The sequence below is a fragment of the Ovis canadensis genome, chromosome 1, assembly GCF_042477335.2.
Source record: "Ovis canadensis isolate MfBH-ARS-UI-01 breed Bighorn chromosome 1, ARS-UI_OviCan_v2, whole genome shotgun sequence".
Taxonomy (NCBI): domain Eukaryota; kingdom Metazoa; phylum Chordata; class Mammalia; order Artiodactyla; family Bovidae; genus Ovis; species Ovis canadensis.
In genome coordinates, this window is record NC_091245.1 from 50,108,508 (window position 1) to 50,129,510 (window position 21,003).

The window sequence follows — 21,003 nt, forward strand, 5'->3', positions numbered from 1 at the left end:
ACTTTCCCTGGCTAGAAAATTGGTTCTATATTAGACTTTTGGCTACTGTCTCACCAAGAAGCAACATGACTGGGGCCAAGCCTTGGTCCAAAACCAACAGAGATAAAGAAGTGTAGCGACACCAGAAGTAATTTTTATTCTATGATAATTGTTTGTCCAAGTTTTCATTACCCTTCATGATACATGTGTTTTTGAGTACGTTCAATAGTCCTCAGCTAATTGTTTCTCTTGTAACTTTTTCTTTTATTCACTGATTAATTGCATTGCTTAATGTCCACCAGTCTGCAAATTTCCCAGTTTACTTGCTATTATTGAATTCAAACTTTATCCAGCTGTAGTTGGGAAGTTACTTTATTCAATAATTTTTAAAGTCCATTTAGATTCTGATTCGTAGCCTAATATATGGTCTATCATGAAAAATGTCTCATGGGCACTTGAGAAAAATGTGTATGCTTTTATTATTGGGTAGAGTGTTCTCTGTATGTTTATAGGATTCAGTTGGTTTTTTGTATTATTTAGTTCTTCTGTTTACTTACTTATCTTCTGTCTGGTTGTTCTATAATTATTAAGAGTTGAATACTGAAATCTCCAACCATTTTTGTAGAATTGTCTCGTCCCTTAAGCTCTACCATTTTCTTTTATTGCCTTTTATGTTTTGATGGTATGTTACTAGATACATAAATATTTATAATTGTTAAATCAACTGACTGAATTAAACCTTTTATTAAATATCTATTGTCCCCATCTCTCCTTTTCTTATTTAAATATCTAATTTTTTTCTGATATTAGTAAAGCTCCTATTGTTCTCTTTTGCATGGAACTATTGCATGGAATATCACTTACCATCCCTTTACTTCCAATCTATTCATATTTGGATCTAATGTGACTCTCGTAGATACTATAAAATCAAATCATGTTTCATCCATTTTGCTATTCTCTTGCTTTTTGATTGGAGAGTTTAATCCTTTAATGGTTAAAGTGATCACCAGTAAGGAGAGAATTGCTTCTGTCATTTGCTATTTTTTATATGCCCTATACATTTTGTTCCCCATTTTTGGCATTATAAACATTTTTGGGTTTAACTAATTTTTTGTAAGAAAATATTTAAATTTATTTTTATTTCATTTTGTATATATTTTACAGCTATTTTGGGGGTTTCCATGGAGATTACATCTAACCTTCTAAGTTTATAACACACTATTTGAATAATTAGCATCTTAACTTAAATAACATACAAAAACATGACTCCTTTACAGCTCTGTCCACACTTCTTTGGTTATTGATGTCACAATATTATGTCTTTAATACATTATATGTCCCAAAACATAAACTAATTCTTTTAAACTTTAATCTCTTAAATTATGCAGAAACCAAAAATTATACAGAGTTATAAACCAAAGTTACAATAGTATTATCATCTAGATGATTTTAATATATATACATATAGGTCTCTGAGATCACATTCAAAACATAGTAGAACTGAAAAGATTATTACAATATTACTGGTTTTATGTACTTTACAAATTTAATTCATTTTTCATGTCTTTAAGTTTTTTGAGTTCTCTGTTTCTTTATATGATTTCACGTTATTGTCTAGTGTCTTTTTATTTCACCCTGAAGAATTCTCTTGAACATTTTTAGAGGGCAGTTTTGGCGGTAAAAAAGCTCAGATTTTATTTAATTAGATAATCATTTATTCTCTGTAACTCCTGAAGAACATTTTTAAGGGATATAGGATTCTTGGTTAACTTTTTTTAGCACTTTGAATATATTGGTCCACTGATCTCTAACCTCACTATTTTTGATGAGAAATCTGCTCATAATATTTTAATGATTTCTTGTATGTGATAAGTCATTTCTCTCTTGCTGATTGCAAAACTCTCTTTTTCTTTCTTTCAGTTTCTAAAAATTGACTAAAATGTCTAGGTGTGTTCCTTTTGGAGTTAATAATATTTGGAATTTGTTGAACATCTTTGATATTTTTATTTATATCTTTTATTAAATCTGGGAAGTTTACAAGCATTGTTTCCTCTACCTTTTCTCTCTCGAGCTCCCACAATGAGTATTTGGATCTGTTTGTTTGCATCTCATGATTTTCTTAGACTCTGACTACTTTTTCACTCTTTTTTATGTTCATTATAATGAATAATTTCCATTTTCCATCTTCAAGTTCACGGATTATTTCTTCTCCTTGGACGAATCTGTATTCAAATACCTCTAATAAATTTTTAATTTTAGAGATTGTACTTTTCAAGTCCAGATTTTTTCTTTTGCAATATTTTCTCTTTATTGATATTTCCACTTTGCTTCTTAATCATTCTCTAGTTTACTTACATATTTTTTTGTTTATTTAAACATTGTCAAACAGCTGTTTTAAAGTTTTTCTAAATTGATCTGCTGGTGGGCCTTTTCCAGGTTTCTGTGATGGCACCCCACTCCTGTCCTCTTGCCTGGAAAATCCCATGGATGGATGAGCCTGGTAGGCTGCAGTCCATGGGGTCATGAAGAGTTGGATACGACTGAGCGACTTCACTTTCAGTTTTCACTTTCATGCATTGGAGAAGGAAATAGCAACCCACTCCACTGTTCTTGCCTGGAGAATCCCAGGGATGGGGGAGCCTGGTGGGCTGCCATCTATGGGGTCACACAGAGTCGGACATGACTGAAGTGACTTAGTATAGTAGAGTATTGGTTATTTAAATCTATTTTTTCCTTTGCTTGTACTATAATTTTCTACTTTTTAGAATACCTTGTGGCTTTTTGTTGAAAACTGGGCATTTATATTTAATAGCAAGCTAACTCTGGAAATCAGATTCTTCTTGTTCAACAAGGTTTGCTGGGTTTTTTTTTGTTGTTGTTACTGCTTTTTAAAATTCTTATATCTTTATTTTGTATTATTGTGAGCTGTCTCTGTACTAAATAAGAATCACCTGAGGTGTAAAAGTAAGGTATTCTTTGGTCTTTTCTAAGTCTGTACTTTTTCCTGGGCTTGCATGATTATTTCCTCATTTCCTCTGTTTATATATTTGCTTCTGTATATCCTAGTCTTTAAAATCTGACTCACAAAAAAGAAAAAAAAAAGTTTTTAAAAATATAGAGCATGGAGAGAAAAGGCACTGGAACTTTAAATTTCCTTGAAGTCATTTCAGCTATAGAGGGAGGAGTTTGCAACATGGAAGGAAGAGTAATAAAAATGTACACTGGGCTTGCAATCTGTACCTTTGTGATCAGAAGCAGCAATCAAAGCATAGATCCCACTTATTTGGAAGATAGGTTCTATTTTTCAAACCTTATCCCTTGCAAGCTGTGTGTAAGCTGTTCAAGGACTATGTGCCCAACTACCTACCACAGGTCTGGGGTGGAATAAGCATAGCTGCTAATGTGTTAAGAGCTGAAATTAACAGAAATTAGTCTTAAGTTACCCTCCAAGTCTTCCCCGCAAAATGCAATCCTTCTATACACTCCAGAATTACAAAATGGTCACATCAGGAAAAAAACTAAGATCATGGCATCTGGTCCCATCACTTAATGGCGAATAGATGGGGGAAAATGGAAACAGTGGCAGATTTTCTTTTCTTGGACTCCAAAATAACTGTGGATGGTGACTGAAGCCATGAAATTGGAAGAAAAGCTATGACAAACCTAGACAGTGTATTAAAAAGCAGAGACATCACTTGCCAACAAAGGTCCATATAGTCAAAGCTATGGTTTTTCCAGTAGTTATGTGTGAATGTGAGAGTTGGACCATAAAGAAGGCTGAGCATCAAATTGATGCTTTTGAATTGTGGTGCTGGAGAATACTTTTGAGAGTCCTTTGGATAGCAAGGAGATCAAACCAGTAAATCCTAATGGAAATCAATCCTGAATACACATTGGAAGGACTGATGATAAAGCTGAAGCTCCAATACTTTGACACCTCATGCAAAAAGACCCTGATGCTGTGAAAGATTGAGGGAAGGAGGAAAGGGGGGCAATAGAGGATGAGATGGTTGGATGGCATCACCAACTCAGTGGACACGAGTTTGAGCAAACTCTGGGAGATAGTGAAGGACAAGGAAACCTGGCATGCTATAGTCCAAGGAGTTGCAAAGAGTTAAACATGAAGTTAGTGATTGAACGACAACTATACATCAGGCAAATTCTGCCAGTGTGATTATTATTTAGACGCAGAGACAAATTCCTGATGCTTCCTATGACACTGTCATCCCAGAATCTTCTCTGTTGGCTAATTGCTTTTTATATTTTCTTCAGAATTTTCTGCTTTATTCAGCAGGAAAGAAAGATTATAGTAGGCATTTAATTTTAGCCAGAATCATTAATATAGCTGTTTAAAGCCACATTCCTGTGTAGCTTTGATTGAAATAAATACATATGAATAATATAATATGATTTTCTGCCTATTTTCAAAAATATAAATTCAATATCATTATACAAATAAATATAAATTATATTGCATATCCCATTATTAGTATTATCAAATGTATTATGTACAGAAAAAATGAAAAGGGAAAGTGAATGTTGCTCAGTTGTGTCTGACTTTTTGTGAGCCCATGTACTATACAGTCCATGGAATTCTCCAGGCCAGAATACTGGAGTGGGTAGTTGTTTCCTTCTCCAGTGGATCTTCCAAACCCAGAGATCGAACCCAGGTCTCACATAAGGCAGGAAGATTCTTTACCAGCTGAGCCATCAGGGAAGACTGTACAGGAAAAAAGAAGAAAAACAAGTGTATTTGTTCTCTGTATTAAATTTCTTTGAAAATTTTATGGTTGTAAATAAATTATCTTTTAAAACAGTTTTTTCTCAAGACATCCAGATGGACAGAAGGCACATCAGAAGATGCTCAAAATTACTAATTATCAGTTCAGTTCAGTCGCTTAGTCATGTCCCACTCTTTGCACCACATGAATCACAGCACGTCAGGCCTCCCTGTCCATTACCAACTCCCAGAGATCACCCAAACTCATGTCTAACGAGTCGGTGATGAGATCCTGCCATCTCATCCTCTGTCGTCCCCTTCTCCTCCTGCCACCAGTCCCTCCCAACATCAGAGTCTTTTCCAAAGAGTCAAGTCTTTGCATCACATGGCCTAAGTATTGGATTTTCAGCCTTAACATCAGTCCTTTGAAAGAACAAGCAGGACTGATCTCCTTGAGAATGGCCTGGTTGGATATTCTTGCAGTCCAAGGAACTCTCAAGAGTCTTCTCCAACACCACACTTCAAAAGCATCAATTCTTCAGTGCTCAGCTTTCTTCATAGTCCAACTTTCACATCCATACATGACCACTGGAAAACAATAGCCTTGACTAGATGGATTTTTGTTGGCAAAGTAATGTGTCTACTTTTGAATATGCTATCTAGGTTGGCCATAACTTTTCTTCCAAGGAGTAAGCTTCTTCTAATTTCATGGCTGCATTCACCATCTACAGTGATTTTGGAGCCCCCCCTCCAAAAAAAAAACTAAAGAGTGACACAGTTTCCACTGTTTCCCCATCTATTTCCCATGAAGTGATGAGACCAGATGCCATGATCTTCATTTTCTGAATGTTGAGCTTTAAGCCAACTTTTTCACTCTCCTCTTTCACTCTCATCAGGAGGCTTTTTAATTCCTCTTCACCTTCTGCCATAAGGGTGGTGTCATCTGCATATCTGAGGTGACTGATATTTCTCCCAGTAATCTTGATTCCAGCTTGTGTTTCTACCAACCCAGCGTTTCTCATGATGCCCTCTGGATATAAGTTAAATAAGCAGGGTGACAGCCTTGACGTACTCCTTTTCCTATTTGGAATAAGTCTGTTGTTCCATGTCCAATTCTAACTGTTGCTTCCTGACCTGCTTATAGGTTTCTCAAAAAGCAGGTCAGGTAGTCTGGTATTCCCATCTCTTTCAAAATTTTCCAGTTTATTGTGATCCACACAGTCAAAGGCTCTGGATTAGTTAATAAAGCCGAAAATGATGTTTTTTTTTTTTGGAACTCTCTTGCTTTTTCCATGATCCAGCAGATGTTGGCAATTTGATCTCTGGTTCCTCTGCCTTTCCTAAAACCATATTGAACATCTGGAAGTTTACGGTGCACGTACTGCTGAAGCCTGGCTTGGAGAATTTTGAGCATTACTTTACTAGCATGTGAGATGAGTGCAATTGTGTGGTAGTTTGAGCATTCTTTGGCATTGCTCTTCTTTGGAGTTGGAATGAAAAAACTGACCTTTTCCAGTCTTGTGACCACTGCTGAGTTTTCTGAATTTGCTGGCATATTGAGTGCAGCACTTTCACAGCATCATCTTTCAGGATTTGAAATAGCTCAACTGGAAAGCCATCGCAGCCACTAGATTTGTTTGTAGTGATGCTTCCTAAGGCCCACATGACTTAACATTCCAGGATGTCTGGCTCTAGATGAGTTATCACACCATCATGATTATCTAGGTCATGAAGATCTTTTTTGTACAGTTCTTCTGTGTATCCTTGCCACCTCTTCTTAATATCTTCTGCTTCTGTTAGGTCCAGACCATTTCTGTCCTTCATTGAGCCCATCTTTGCATGAAATGTTCCCTTGGTGTCTCTAATTTTCTTGAAGAGAACTCTAGTCTTTCCCATTCTGTTGTTTTCTTCTATTTCTTTGCATTGATCACTGAAGAAGGCTTTCTTATCTCTCTTTGCTATTCTTTGGAACATTGCATTCAGATGCTTATATCTTTCCTTTTCTCCTTTGCTTTTCACGTCTCTTCTTTTCACAGCTATTTGTAAGGCCTCCCCAGAGAGCCATTTTGCTCTTTTGCATTTTTCTATGGGGATGATCTTGATTCCTGTCTCCTGTACAATGTCACGAACCTCATTCCATAGTTCATCAGGCACTCTATCTATCAGATCTAGGCCCTTAAATCTATTTCTCCCTTCCACTGTATAATCGTAAGGAATTTGATTTCGGCCATACCTGAATGGTCTACTGGTTTTCCCTACTTTCTTCAATTTAAGTCTGAATTTGGCAATAAGGAGTTCATGATCTGAGCCACAGCCAGCTTCTGGTCTTGTTTTTGTTGACTGTAAAGAGCTTCTCCATCTTTGGCTACAAAGAATACAATCAATCTGATTTCAGTGTTGACCATCTGGTGATGTCCATGTGTAGAGTCTTCTCTTGCGTTGTTGGAAGAGGGTGTTTGCTATGACCAGTGTGTTCTTTGGCAAAACTCTATTAGTCTTTGCCCTGATTCTTTCCGTATTCCAAGGCCAAATTGCCTGTTACTCCAGGTGTTTCCTGACTTCCTACTTTTGCATTCCAGGCCCTTATATGTCTTGTAGGTCTTCATAGAACCATTCAGCTTCAGCTTCTTCAGCATTACTTTTTGTGGCATAGACTTGGATTATTGTGATATTGAATGGTTTGCCTTGGAAAGGAACAGAGATCATTCTGTCGTTTTTGTGATTGCATCATAGTACTGCATTTCAGACTCTTTTGTTGACCATGATGGCTACTCCATTTCTTCTGAGGGATTCCTGCCCATAGTAGTAGATATAATGGTCATCTGAGTTAAATTCACCCATTCTAGTCCATTTTAGTTGGCCGATTCCTAGAATGTCGACGTTCACTCTTGCCATCTCCTGTGTGATTACTTCCAATTTGCCTTGATTCATGGACCCAACATTCCAGGTTCCTATGCAATATTGCTGTTTACAGCATTAAACCTTGCTTCTATCACCAGTCACATCCACAACTGTGTATTGTTTTTGCTCTGGCTCCATCCCTTCATTCTTTCTGGAGTTATTTCTCCACTGATCTCTAGTAGCATATTGGGCACTTATCAACCTGGGGAGTTCCCCTTTCAGTATCTCATCATTTTGCCTTTTCATACTGTTCATGGGGTTCTCAAGGCAAGAATACTGAAGTGGTTTGCCATTCCCTTCTCCAGTGGACCACATTCTGTCTGACCTCTCCACCATGACCCACCCATCTTGTGTGGCCCCACAGGGCATGGCTTAGTTTCATTGAGTTAGACAAGGCTCTGGTCCGTGTGATTAGATTTGCAAATCAAAATTATATTGAAATACTCACCTCACACCAGTCATAATGACCATCATTAAAAAATCCACAAACAGTTAATGCTGGAGAGGGTGTGAAGAAAAGGGAAAACTCTTACATTGTTGGTCGGAATGTAAATTGATATAACAAACATGAAGATTGGTTTGGAGGTACCTTAAAAAACTAAAAAGGAACTACCACATGATACATCAATTCCATTGCTGGGCTTATATCTGGAGAAAACCATAATTCAGAAAGAATTCTGTTACTGAATATTCATTGCAGCACCATTTAAAATAGCCAGGAAATGGAAGCAACCTAAATGTGTATAAAAGTTCATCAACAGAGGAGTAGATTAAGAAGATATGATACATATATGCGCTAGAATACTACTCAGATACAAAAAGAATAAAATCATGCCATTTGCAGCAACATAGATTGTCCTAGAGATTATCATTCTAACTGAAGTCAGGCAGAGAATAACAAATATCAAAAGATGTGGCTCATACATATTATCTAATTTTAAAAAGGACACAAATGTATATTCTTGCCTCCTTTGTCGAAGATAAGGTGTCCATAGGTGTGTGGATTTATCTCTAGGCTTTCTATTTTGTTACATTGATCTATATTTCTGTCTTTATGCCAGTACCATACTGTCTTAATGCCTGGCTTTGTAGTAGAGCCTGAAGTCAGGCAAGTTGATTCCTCCAGTTCCATTCTTCTTTTTCAAGATTGCTTTGGCTATTCGAGGTTTTTTGTATTTCCATGGAAATCTTGAAATTATTTGTTCTAGTTCTGTGAAAAATACCACTGGTAGCTTGACAGGGATTGCTTTGAATCTGTAGATTGTTTTGGGTAGAATACTCATTTTCACTGTATTGATTCTTCCAATCCATGAACATGGTATATTTCTCCATCTATTAGTGTCCTCTTTGATTTCTTTCATCAGTGTTTTATAGTTTTCATATATAGGTCTTTAGTTTCTTTAGGTAAATATATTCCTAAGTATTTTATCCTTTTCGTTGCAATGGTGAATGGAATTGTTTCCTTAATTTCTTTTTCTACTTTCTCATTATTAGTGTATAGGAATGCAAGGGATTTCTGTGTGTTGATTTTATATCCTGCAACTTTACTATATTCATTGCTGAGCTCTAGTAATTTTCTGGTGGAGTCTTTAGGGTTTTCCATGTAGAGGATCATGTCATCTGCAAACAGTGAGAGTTTTACTTCTTCTTTTCCAATTTGGATTCCTTTTATTTCTTTTTCTGCTCTGATTGCTGTGGCCAAAACTTCCAGAACTATGTTGAATAGTAGCGGTGAAAGTGGGCAACCAAATTGGTCAACCACTTGTAAAAGAATGAAACTAGATCACTTTCTAACACCGCACACAAAAATAAACTCAAAATGGATTAAAGATCTAAACGTAAGACCAGAAACTATAAAACTCTTAGAGGAGAACATAGGCAAAACACTCTCAGACATAAATCACAGCAGGATCCTCTATGATCCATCTCCCAGAATACTGGAAATAAAAGCAAAAATAAACAAATGGGATCTAATGAAAATTAAAAGTTTCTGCACAACAAAGGAAAATATAAGCAAGGTAAAAATACAGCCATCTGAATGGGAGAAAATAATAGCAAATGAAGCAACTGACAAACATCTAATCTCAAAAATATACAAGCAACTTATGCAGCTCAATTCCAGAAAAATAAACGGCCCAATCAAAAAATGGGCCAAAGAACTAAATAGACATTTCTCCAAAGAAGACATACAGATGGCTAACAAACACATGAAAAGATACTCAACATCGCTCATTATCAGAGAAATGCAAATCAAGACCACAATGAGGTACCATTTCACACCAGTCAGAATGGCTGCGATCCAAAAGTCTGCAAGCAATAAATGCTGGAGAGGGTGTGGAGAAAAGGGAACCCTCTTACACTGTTGGTAAGAATGCAAACCAGTACAGCCACTATGGAAATCAGTGTGGAGATTCCTTACAAAATTGCAAATAGAGCTGCCTTATGACCCAGCAATCCCAATTCTGGGCATACACACCAAGGAAACTAGAATTGAAAAAGACACATGTGCCCCAATGTTCATTGCAGCACTGTTTATAATAGCCAGGACATGGAAGCAACCTAGATGTGCATCAGCAGATGAATGGATAAGAAAGCTGTGGTACATATACACAATGGAGTATTACTCAACCATTAAGAAGAATACATTTGAATCAGTTCTAATGAGATGGATGAAACTGGAGCCTATTATACAGAGTGAAGTAAGCCAGAAAGAAAAACACCAATACAGTATACTGACACATATATACGGAATTTAGAAATATGGTAATGATGACCCTGTATGCGAGACAGCAAAAGAGACACAGATGTGTAGAGCAGACTTTTGGACTCTGAGGGAGAGGGAGAGGGTGGGATGATTCGGGAGAATGGCATTGAAACATGTGTACTATCATGTAAGAAACAAAGTGCCAGTCTATGTTTGATACAGGATACAGGATGCTTGGGGCTGGTGCATGGGGATGATCCAGAGAGATGATATGGAGTGGGAGGTGGGAGGGGGATTCAGGATTGGGAGCTTGTATACACCCGTGGTGGATTCATGTCAATGTATGGCAAAACCAATACAGTATTGTAAAGTAAAATAAAGTAAAAATTTTTAAAAAAATGACACAAATGGCTTATTTACAAAGAAAAAACAAACTTATAGATACTGAAGCAAACTTATGGTTACCTAGGGCTTCCCTGGTGGCTCAGAGGGTAAAGCATCTGCCTATAGTGCAGGGGACCATGGTTCAACCCCTGGGTTGGGAAGATCTCCTGGAGAAGGAAATGGCAACCCATTCTGTTACTCTTACCTGGAAAATCCCATGGACAGAGAAGCCTGGTAGGCTACAGTCCATGGGGTCGCAAACAGTCAGATACGACTGAGTGACTTCACTTTTCACTTACCGTTACCTATGGGGAAACATGGAAGGGGGAAGGATAAATCAGGACCTTGGAATGAACATACACACACTACTATGTATAAGATAGATAACCAACAAGGACCTACTGTATAGGAATACCAACTGTATATTGATATTGTAAATCAACTATATTCCAATAATTTTTTAAAAACTCAGACAAAAAACATAGTTTCTCACTCTGTTCTATACGTTTCAGTATTTATTTTTATGAATTTTAGAAATGCTGAATGGAGAAAAATTAGCACAATATTCTGGAGCTTATAATGAATATTTAGAAGGGCATCATATTTTATCATGGCATTCTTTCCATATTATATCTAAATAGTTTAGAATTTTACGAAACCATTTTAAAGAATCTCTTAATTGTCCATCTGTATTTATACTATTTAATAGTCTTAATAAGAAATCATTCCATAGAATTACTTAGGAAATTAGTTGACTCATAGGATTCATGATAGCACTGTTAAAATAGAAATAATTTTACATTGGCATTAAATTGGAATTGGATTTAACAGGAGGTATTCATTTTACTGTGAAATGCTAGAAGAAAAATAAAGATTAATTTTTGTAAATTACATCAAAGTAACTCTGCATTCAAAGAGCAATAAGCAGTCATGTACAGAAAGAGAAATATCTATATTGGTTTGATTCTTATGATTTTTTGCTTTACGAAATGATGCATTAGTGTGGTGACTGGCAAAAAAAAGTAATTGCAGTTAAACTATGACATTTAAATAAATGAGTTATTTCTGGTATACTGGATGAAAAATTACTACAGTAGAATTTTATCTATTTTCATATTTTCTGGTGGGCTTTGGTGTTATACTGTTTTACCCTACCAGTTATGGTGAAATTAGAGTGCCCACTATTATCAGTTTGCATACCTGCAACTCTCATTTTCATGTTTTGCAAACATTTGCATGCCTACTCTGAATAGAGGTAATCAGTGTCAAGCACTGTAGATAGCAGAATAAATTACAGATGTTTTGGGCATTCAATGGCAAATTCTTTTGATTTAAACTTAAAAACAAGCCTAAAATTTACTTCTGTGTATTGTGATATTTAATGATCTAGAAGCATAGAAACATTATCATCCAGAAAGTGTTTTATTATAAAAATTCATATATGTATGTTTTTAAATTACAAAGTTCTCTTCTAATCTTGTTTTTATAGTGAAATTTAATTGTGTAATATAAGCATAAAATAATGTGTCTTCTGTATCACAAAATGAATATAAAGTATAACTATATTATTTCTTCAGCAGATCTCAAAGACAAAGTTTTTTTCAATGACCACACTGAAGATTTCAAACTAATTTTCAGTCAAATGAGAAGTCTTATAAAATATGGTTTTATCATATTTTGCAACCTCCTTGACTTTCTAAGGGTGCTCCTATTTAATCCCAGCCATAATTTTAATGAGGTATTATTCATATTGCATTATCAAATATGAGATAATGTATGTGAACATTAAAACTCTGTGAAGAAAGATATTTTGTAAATATTCTTTATTTGATAAATTCCTTTTATCCAGTATGCCTAGTTTTTATGTTATTTTATGTTAACTTAATTTTAATAGTATAGAAATATAATATCATAAGTAAAATTCTTTTTATCAGCTTCCTTGTCTTTGCAATATGATCTCTTTTGTAGGATTGGTCCTTTCAAATGACCTAGAAACTGGATTGTTTAAAAATAATTCATATGGCAATATAAGTATCTGTGAAGGAGATAAACAGTTGTATATATTTTAGAGAATTGATGCATAAAAGTCTGTTTCAAATTCAAGATAAAAACAGAGTTATCTCTCCCAAAATGCTGTTCATATGTATGTATGGTTTTAATTTCTTATAATATAGGCATTATAATTTTTTTTACCAAAATGAATAGTTTTGTTCTGTTTTGCTGTTATGCTTCATTATCCTTTAACACAGGAATCCCATAATAAGTGATTTCCACTTAATTAGGAAACAAATATAGGAATTTTCAGACTTGCACTCTGAAACTTCTGTCATGAGTCAGGGAAGAACAGAAGTACATTTGATCCCTTTGCTGGGTGCAGGGGCTTCTCTATTTGAGTTTTTAGGAATACATAGGTTTACAACCAGACATACCTCATGAGATTAAAACTTTTACAAGACCAAACTCCCGATGTATTACAAAGCAAATTTATATGTGCATTGTTCTTAGCTTCATACAGTTCAGAATTGATCAGTAGAAATACATTTTAAAAGCAGAAAGTATAATCATTGTAAAAGCAGCTATTATTTAAGAATGATTAACATATAATTTTCTTTTAATAAAAAGATTTTTTGAAGAAAAATGTATTCTTCTTGATGCTTTAGAAAAGTGCTAGGTACTTATTGAATAGATATGAAATCAATTGATAATATGAAAAACATTCAATTTATTTTAAAACTATGATGTATATTAATTTATGGCATGGTGAATGTGATCCTGAAATGTACAGTTTGTTAAGTTTTGACAAATATATTCAGTTGTGAGTTCATGTCACATTAAGATATAAAATATTTTTATAGCCCCCCAAATTTACCTGTGGCCTTTTCTATATTATGTCCTTTCTCCATCCCCACCATCCCCGGTAACAATTCATTTGTTTTCTGCCATAATTTTTGTTTTTTCTTTTCTATGGATTTGTGCTAAGTTGCTTCAGTCTTGTCAGACTCTTTGCAACCCCATCGATTGTATGTAGTCTGCTGGGCTCCTCTGTCCATGGGAATTCTCCAGACTAGAATACTGAAGTGGGTTGCCATGCCCTCCTCCAGGGGTTCCTCCCAACCCAAGGATTGAGCCACATCTCCTCTGTATCCTGCATTGGCAAGTGGGTTCTTTATCACTAGTGCAACTTAGGAAGCCCATCTTTTCTATAAAAAGTGGAAAATGAAAGTCGCTCAGTCATGTCCAACTCTTTGTGACCCTGGGACTGTAGCCTACCAGGCTTCCCTGTCCATGGAATTCTCCAGGCAAGAGTAATGGAGTGGGTTGTCATTTCCTTCTCCAAGGGATCTTCCCGACCTAGGGATAGAACCTGAGTCTCCTGCATTACAGGCAGATTCTTTACCACCTGAGCCACCAGGGAATTATCTTTTTGCAGATACAAGTTTTCATTTGGGGGGTAAAAACCAGAAGTGGGTATGTTGGATTAAATGATAGGTAATATATTTAATTTCATAAGAAACTTCCAAACTGTTTTCCAAAGCTGCTTTGTAATTTTGCATTGCTACTATAAACAGGTGGGAATTTCAATTATTCCATATCCTTAAGACCATTTGGTATAGTCAGTCTTTTAATTTTAAATCATTCTAAAAGAGATTAATGATATTATATTGTTTTGTTCATTTGCATCTCCTTAATGACTAATGGTATTAAGCATCTTTTAATATTGTTGTTTGTTAGTTCTAGATCTTATTTGGAAAAGTTTGTGTTTGGGTTGTGCTCTGTCTTTGTTACAGTAGGCAGGCTTTCTCCAGTTGTGGCTAGCAGGAGCTCCTCTTCATTGCTGTGTGTGGCTTCTCACTTTGGTGGCTTCTCTCCTTGCTGAGCACAGGTTCTAGGCATGCGGGCTTCAGTAGTTGTGGCATATGGGCTTAAATGCTCTATGTGGAATCTTCCCAGATCAGGAAATGAATCCACGTTCCCTGTACCACCAGGAAAGTCCAACATAAGTATTATTCTTCACATGTTGTAGTTTTAACTCTTCCACTTATGGCTATGTGCTCAATCACTTAGTCATATCTGACTCTTTGAGGCCCCATGGACTGTAGCCCGCCAGATTCCTTTGTCCATTTAATTTTACAGGCAAGAATACTGGAGTGGGTTGCCACTTCCTACTCCAGAGGATCTTCCCAATCTAGGGATCAAACCCACTTCTCTTACTGTTTCTGCATTGCCAGGCAGATTCTTTACCACTGATGCCATCTCTCTTTTCAGTTAATTATTGTACTATAAATTATTTAAGGTAAGGATTGAGATTCATTTTGGGGGGCATTTTATTTGCAATTTTCCTATCATATGATGAAAAGACTTTTCTTATCGAATTACATGGCCACTTTTATTGAAAATAAATCATATGTGTGAGTTTTTTATGAGCTTTCTATTTTGTTGCTTTGTTATATTTTACATAATTGCAAGTTAAAACCATGAAGTCTTGATCTCTATACATTTACAATAGGTCCAGAAATAGGAAGTATGATTCCTCTCTTCATTCTGTGTATGTATCATCTTAAATGGCAGAACAATATACTTAAAAATTATAAATCCACAACAGGACAGCACTAATAAGAAAAATAAAACAGAAAGAGTACCATCAGCTGTATAAAAACATTGAAAAAGTAATTAAGAGTATAATAAATGTAATATTAGTGGATTTTTAAGAAAGTTCTATTAGAGTTCTCCAGAGAAAGAGAATCAATAGAATATATTTAATGGAAAAGATAGATATATTTATATAAGATATGTATGTATATATGTATACACATATAAAGAGGGATCTAACTATGACACATATAGATATGTATCTATATATTTATAGATTTGATTAACTTGCATATAACTAAATATAATTATACTTTATGCATAATATATCTATATATAATGAGATTTATTACAAGGAATTGGTTCACATTGTTATGAAAGCTGAGAGGTCTTACAATTTGTCATTGCAAACTAGAGACCCAAGACAGTAATGGGATAGTTAGAAAGTCTTAGAACTGGAGAGTCAATGGTGTAGATTTCAGTTCAAGTCTGAAGGCCTGAGAACTTAGTAATGCTAGTGGCAGGTGAAGATTGATGTTCCAGCTCAACAGTCAGAAAGAGAACAAATGCAGCTTTCCTCTGCCTTTTTGTTATATTCAAGTCCTCAACAGAATTAAAAAATGCCCACCCAAACTTGGGAGGACAACTACTTTGCTCGGTTCACCAGTTCATATGCTAATTTCTTCTGCCCTCACAGATCCACAGAAATAATGTTTAAACAGATAGAATCTAGACATTTCATGGTCTGGTCAACTGACACATAAATGTAACCATCACAGAAGACTAAAGTAAGTCATAGCACACAAATATGGAAGAAAGAAACTATTACCAAGATCAAAAAAAGGTTAGTGATTCATAAAGATAAAAATCAACAAATACCAAAATTAAGAAAGATCTCTGAAGTTCTAATTAAGATGGTTTATTAATCCCCACATTCAAAACACAAGTGGAGGCAAGAATATACAATGGATTAAAGACAGTCTCTTTAACAAGTGGTGCTGGGAAAACTGGTCAACCACTTGTAAAAGAATGAAACTAGAACACTTTCTAACACCATACACAAAAATAAACTCGAAATGGATTAAAGATCTAAACATAAGACCAGAAACTATAAAACTCCTGGAGGAGAACATAGGCAAAACACTCTCCGACATAAATCATAGCAGGATCCTCTATGACCTACCTCCCAGAATACTGGAAGTAAAAGCAAAAATAAACAAATGGGACCTAATTAAAACTAAAAGCGTCTGAACAACAAAGGAAACTATCAGCAAGGTGAAAAGACAGCCTTAGGAATGGGAGAAAATAATAGCAAATGAAGCAACTGACAAACATCTAATCTCAAAAATATGCAAGCAACTTATGCAGCTCAATTCCAGAAAAATAAATGGCCCAATCAAAAAATGAGCCAAGGAACTAAATAGACATTTCTTCAAAGAAGACATACAGATGGCTAACAAACACATGAAAAGATGCTCAACATCACTCATTATCAGAGAAATGCAAATAAAGACCACAATGAGGTACCATTTCACACCAGTCAGAATGGCTGTAATCCAAAAGTCTACAAGCAATAAATGCTGGAGAGGGTGTGGAGAAAAGAGAACCCTCTCACACTGTTGGTGGGAATGCAAACTGGTACAGCCACTATGGAGAACAGTGTGGAGATTCCTTAAAAAACTGGAAACTGAGCTGCCTTATGACCCAGCAATCCCACTGCTGAGCATACACACCAAGGAAACCAGAACTGAAAGAGACACATGTACCCCAATGTTCATCGCAGCACTATTTATAATAGCCAGGACATGGAAGCAACCTAGATGTCCATCAGCAGATGAATGGATTAGAAAGCTGTGGTACATATACACAATGGAGTATTACTCAGCCATTAAAAAGAATACATTTGAATCAGTTCTAATGAGGTGGATGAAACTGGAGCCGATTATACAGAGTGAAGTAAGCCAGAAAGAAAAACACCAGTACAGTATAACACATATATATGGAATTTAGTAAGATGGTAACGATAACCCTGTATGCGAGACAGCAAAAGAGATGCAGATGTACAGAACAGACTTTTTGACTCTGTGGGAGAGGGAGAGGGTGGGATGATTTGGGAGAATGGCATTGAAACATGTATAATATCATATGAGAAATGAATCACCAGTCTAGGTTCAATGCAGGATACAGGAAGCTTGGGGCTGGTGCACTGAGATAACCCAGAGGGATGGTATGGGGAGGGAGGTGGGAGGGGAATTCAGGAGTGGGAACTCATGTACACCCATGGTGGATCCATGTCGATGTATGGCAAAACCAATACAGTATTGTAAAGTAAAATAATAATAATAAAAAAAAGAAACACAGGTGGAAATCAATTCCAATAATATTAATAGATCTCCAATATCAACATATATACACATTTTCACTACAATGTAATGTAGTGTAATTTTGACTACATGTAGAAAAGAACCTAAAGACAGTGGCTTTACCTATATAAAATTTAATTTTTCCACATAACAAGATATCAGATGAAAGGAGTTTCCAGTGGTTCATTGATAATATGAGGTATTTTCACATCTATGACTCTTTTGGTTGATCCTCTTGGTCAAAGGAGAACTGACAGTCATTTAAGCAGGATGGATAGTTGAAAAGGAGGCTTCTCCTCAGAATCTGTATTTTCATCTAAGAAGAAAACACATTTTCCAGCATATTGTTGATCAATGTTTGGCTGAATCCACAGATGGGAAACCTGTGAATACAGAAAGCTGACTGTACTCTTGGGATCAACATCTAAAAAAGGGAGGGCGAGGAAACAGGATTGGACATAGGGTGAAATTGGGCTTCAGTGCAGGTACATGAAGGCATCTTCTGATCCATAAGTAGCTTTGGAAATGAAATAACCTTTTCAGAGTTCCCAAGTTGGGGCGAAGATTCTGGACTTTCTTACATTCAAGCTGATCAAGCATTAAATGAAGACTCTGCTGGAAAGAGGACTGACCTTTGATGAGATGGCTGTCTTGAGCCAAAGCAATTCTCAAGGAGAGGTAAGGTGTTGATTCTCAACTTCACTAACCAAAAGTTTTAAAAAAAAAATACATGAAAAAAATTTAACATTTAATTATAGAGTATGTTAATATATCTTATTTGCTTAAGTATCATCTTTAATTTACTCTCATTTTCTCAGCTGATATTTACAGGATTCTCCTCTTTACCAAAATGGGAATTTAGAATCTATTGCTTCCCTCACCCCATGACCATATTGTTCCAATTTTACTTTCTACGTATATTTTGAATTGATCTTTTATCCTTATTATTATTATCCTAGTTCAGGGTATAGTTATCACAATTCTGTACTACTGTAATAGTCTCCTAACCAGTCTCCTTAGCTATGGTCTAGCTCTTGTTTTTCTCAAATATATTCTCTAAATATATATTAAAATCATCCATGCTAATTTGACCACATCAATTTTAGGATTAAAGTTCCTCATTGGAATGATGATTCCTACAAGATGACGTATAAATTCTTTAGCATAACCAGTCAAAGTGTTCATTTCCTGGCCTCTCTGCTTGTCATCAACTTCTTCTATGTGACCGCTTTCATTTCTCACAGTTTAAATTTCAGCAATAAAATCCTCTATGATCCACCTCCCTGAATACTGGAAACAAAAGCAAAAATAAACAAATGGGATCTAATTAAAATTAAAAGCTTCTGCACAACAAAGGAAACTATAAGCAAGGTGAAAAGACAGCCTTAGGAATGGGAGAAAATAATAGCAAATGAAGCAACTGACAAACAACTAATCTCAAAAATATACAAGCAACTTATGCAGCTCAATTCCAGAAAAATAAACGGTCCAATCAAAAAATGGGCCAAAGAACTAAAAAGACATTTTTCCAAAGAAGACATACAGATGGCTAACACATGAAAAGATGCTCAACATCATTCATTATCAGAGAAATGCAAATCAAGACCACAATGAGGTACCATTTCACACCAGTCAGAATGGCTGTAATCCAAAAGTCTACAAGCAATAAATGCTGGAGAGGGTGTAGAGAAAAGGGAATCCTCTTATACTGTTGGTGGGAATGCAAACTAGTACAGCCACTATGGAGAACAGTGTGGAGATTCCTTAAAAAACTGGAAATTGAGCTGCCTTATGACCCAGCAATCCCACTGCTGAGCATACACACCAAGGAAACTAGAATTGAAAGAGACACATGTACCCCAATGTTCATCACAGCACTGTTTATGATAGCCAGGACATGGAAACAACCTAGATGTCCATCAGCAGATGAATGGACAAGAAAGCTGTGGTACATATACACAATGGAGTATTACTCAGCCATTAAAAAGAATACATTTGAATCATTTCTAATGAGGTGGATGAAACTGGAGCTGATTATACAGAGTGAAGTAAGCCAGAAAGAAAAACACCAGTACAGTATACTAACACATATATTTGGGATTTAGAATGATGGTAACGATAACCCTGTATGGGAGATAGCAAAAGAGACAAAGATGTGAAGAACAGACTTTTGGACTCTGTGGGAGAGGGAGAAGGTTAGATGATTTGGGAGAATGGCGTTGAAATAAGTATACTATCATGTAAGAAGTCTAGGTTTGATACAGGATACAGGATGCTTGGGGCTGGTGCACTGGGATGACCCAGAGAGATGATATGGGGAGGAAGGTGGGAGGGGGGATTCAGGATTGGGAACTCATGTACACCCGTGGTGGATTCATGTCAATGTATGGCAAAACCAATACAGTATTGTAAAGTAAAATAAATAAATAAAATATAAAACAACAACAACAAAAAACAGACTTATGGTTGCCAAAGGAGTAGGGGGGCAGTGGGAGATATAAATTAGAAGGTTGAGATTAGCATATATATACTATTAGCATATATACACTATTAGCATATATACACAGCCCACTCCAGTACTCTTGCCTGGAAAATCCCATGGGAGGGGGAACCTGGTGGGCTGCAGTCCATGGGGTCGCAAAGAGTTGGACATGACTGAGCGACTTCACTTTCACTTTTCACTTTCATGCACTGGAGAAGGAAATGGCAACCCACTCCAGTGTTCTTGCCTGGAGAATCCCAGGGACAGGGGAGCCTGGTGGGCTGCTGTCTATGGGGTTGCACAGAGTCGGACACGACTGAAGCGACTTAGCAGCAGCAGCAGCAGCAGCAGCAGTATGTATAAAATAAACAACAAGAACCTACTGTATAGCACAGAGAACTATACTCAATATTCTGTAATAACCTATAAGGGAAAAGAATCTGAAAAAATAAATATATATATATACATATATGTATACATATACATACAGTATGATTATACAGTGATAATCAGTGTATAATCAATTATACCATGGTACATATAGTGTTATGTATATGCATACATATGTATATGTGTGTATATATATATATATAGCTGAATCACTGATATATTCCTGAAACTAACAGGAGGTTGTAAATAAACCATACTTCATTAATAAATAAATGAAAGAAAGTAAAACAAAAAAATGCATGATATGGAGTAAAACTTTTAGATAAATAAAGTTGTTTAAAAATGAAAAAAAAAAAAAACCTTCATGCAGTTACTCACACATGCCATGCTCTGTCTCGATTCTGGTCTTTCCTCCATGTATATTACTTCTGCTTGAATGTAAATAGACATAAATCATATGTGCTTAATACAGTCTAGGGAAAGATATGGA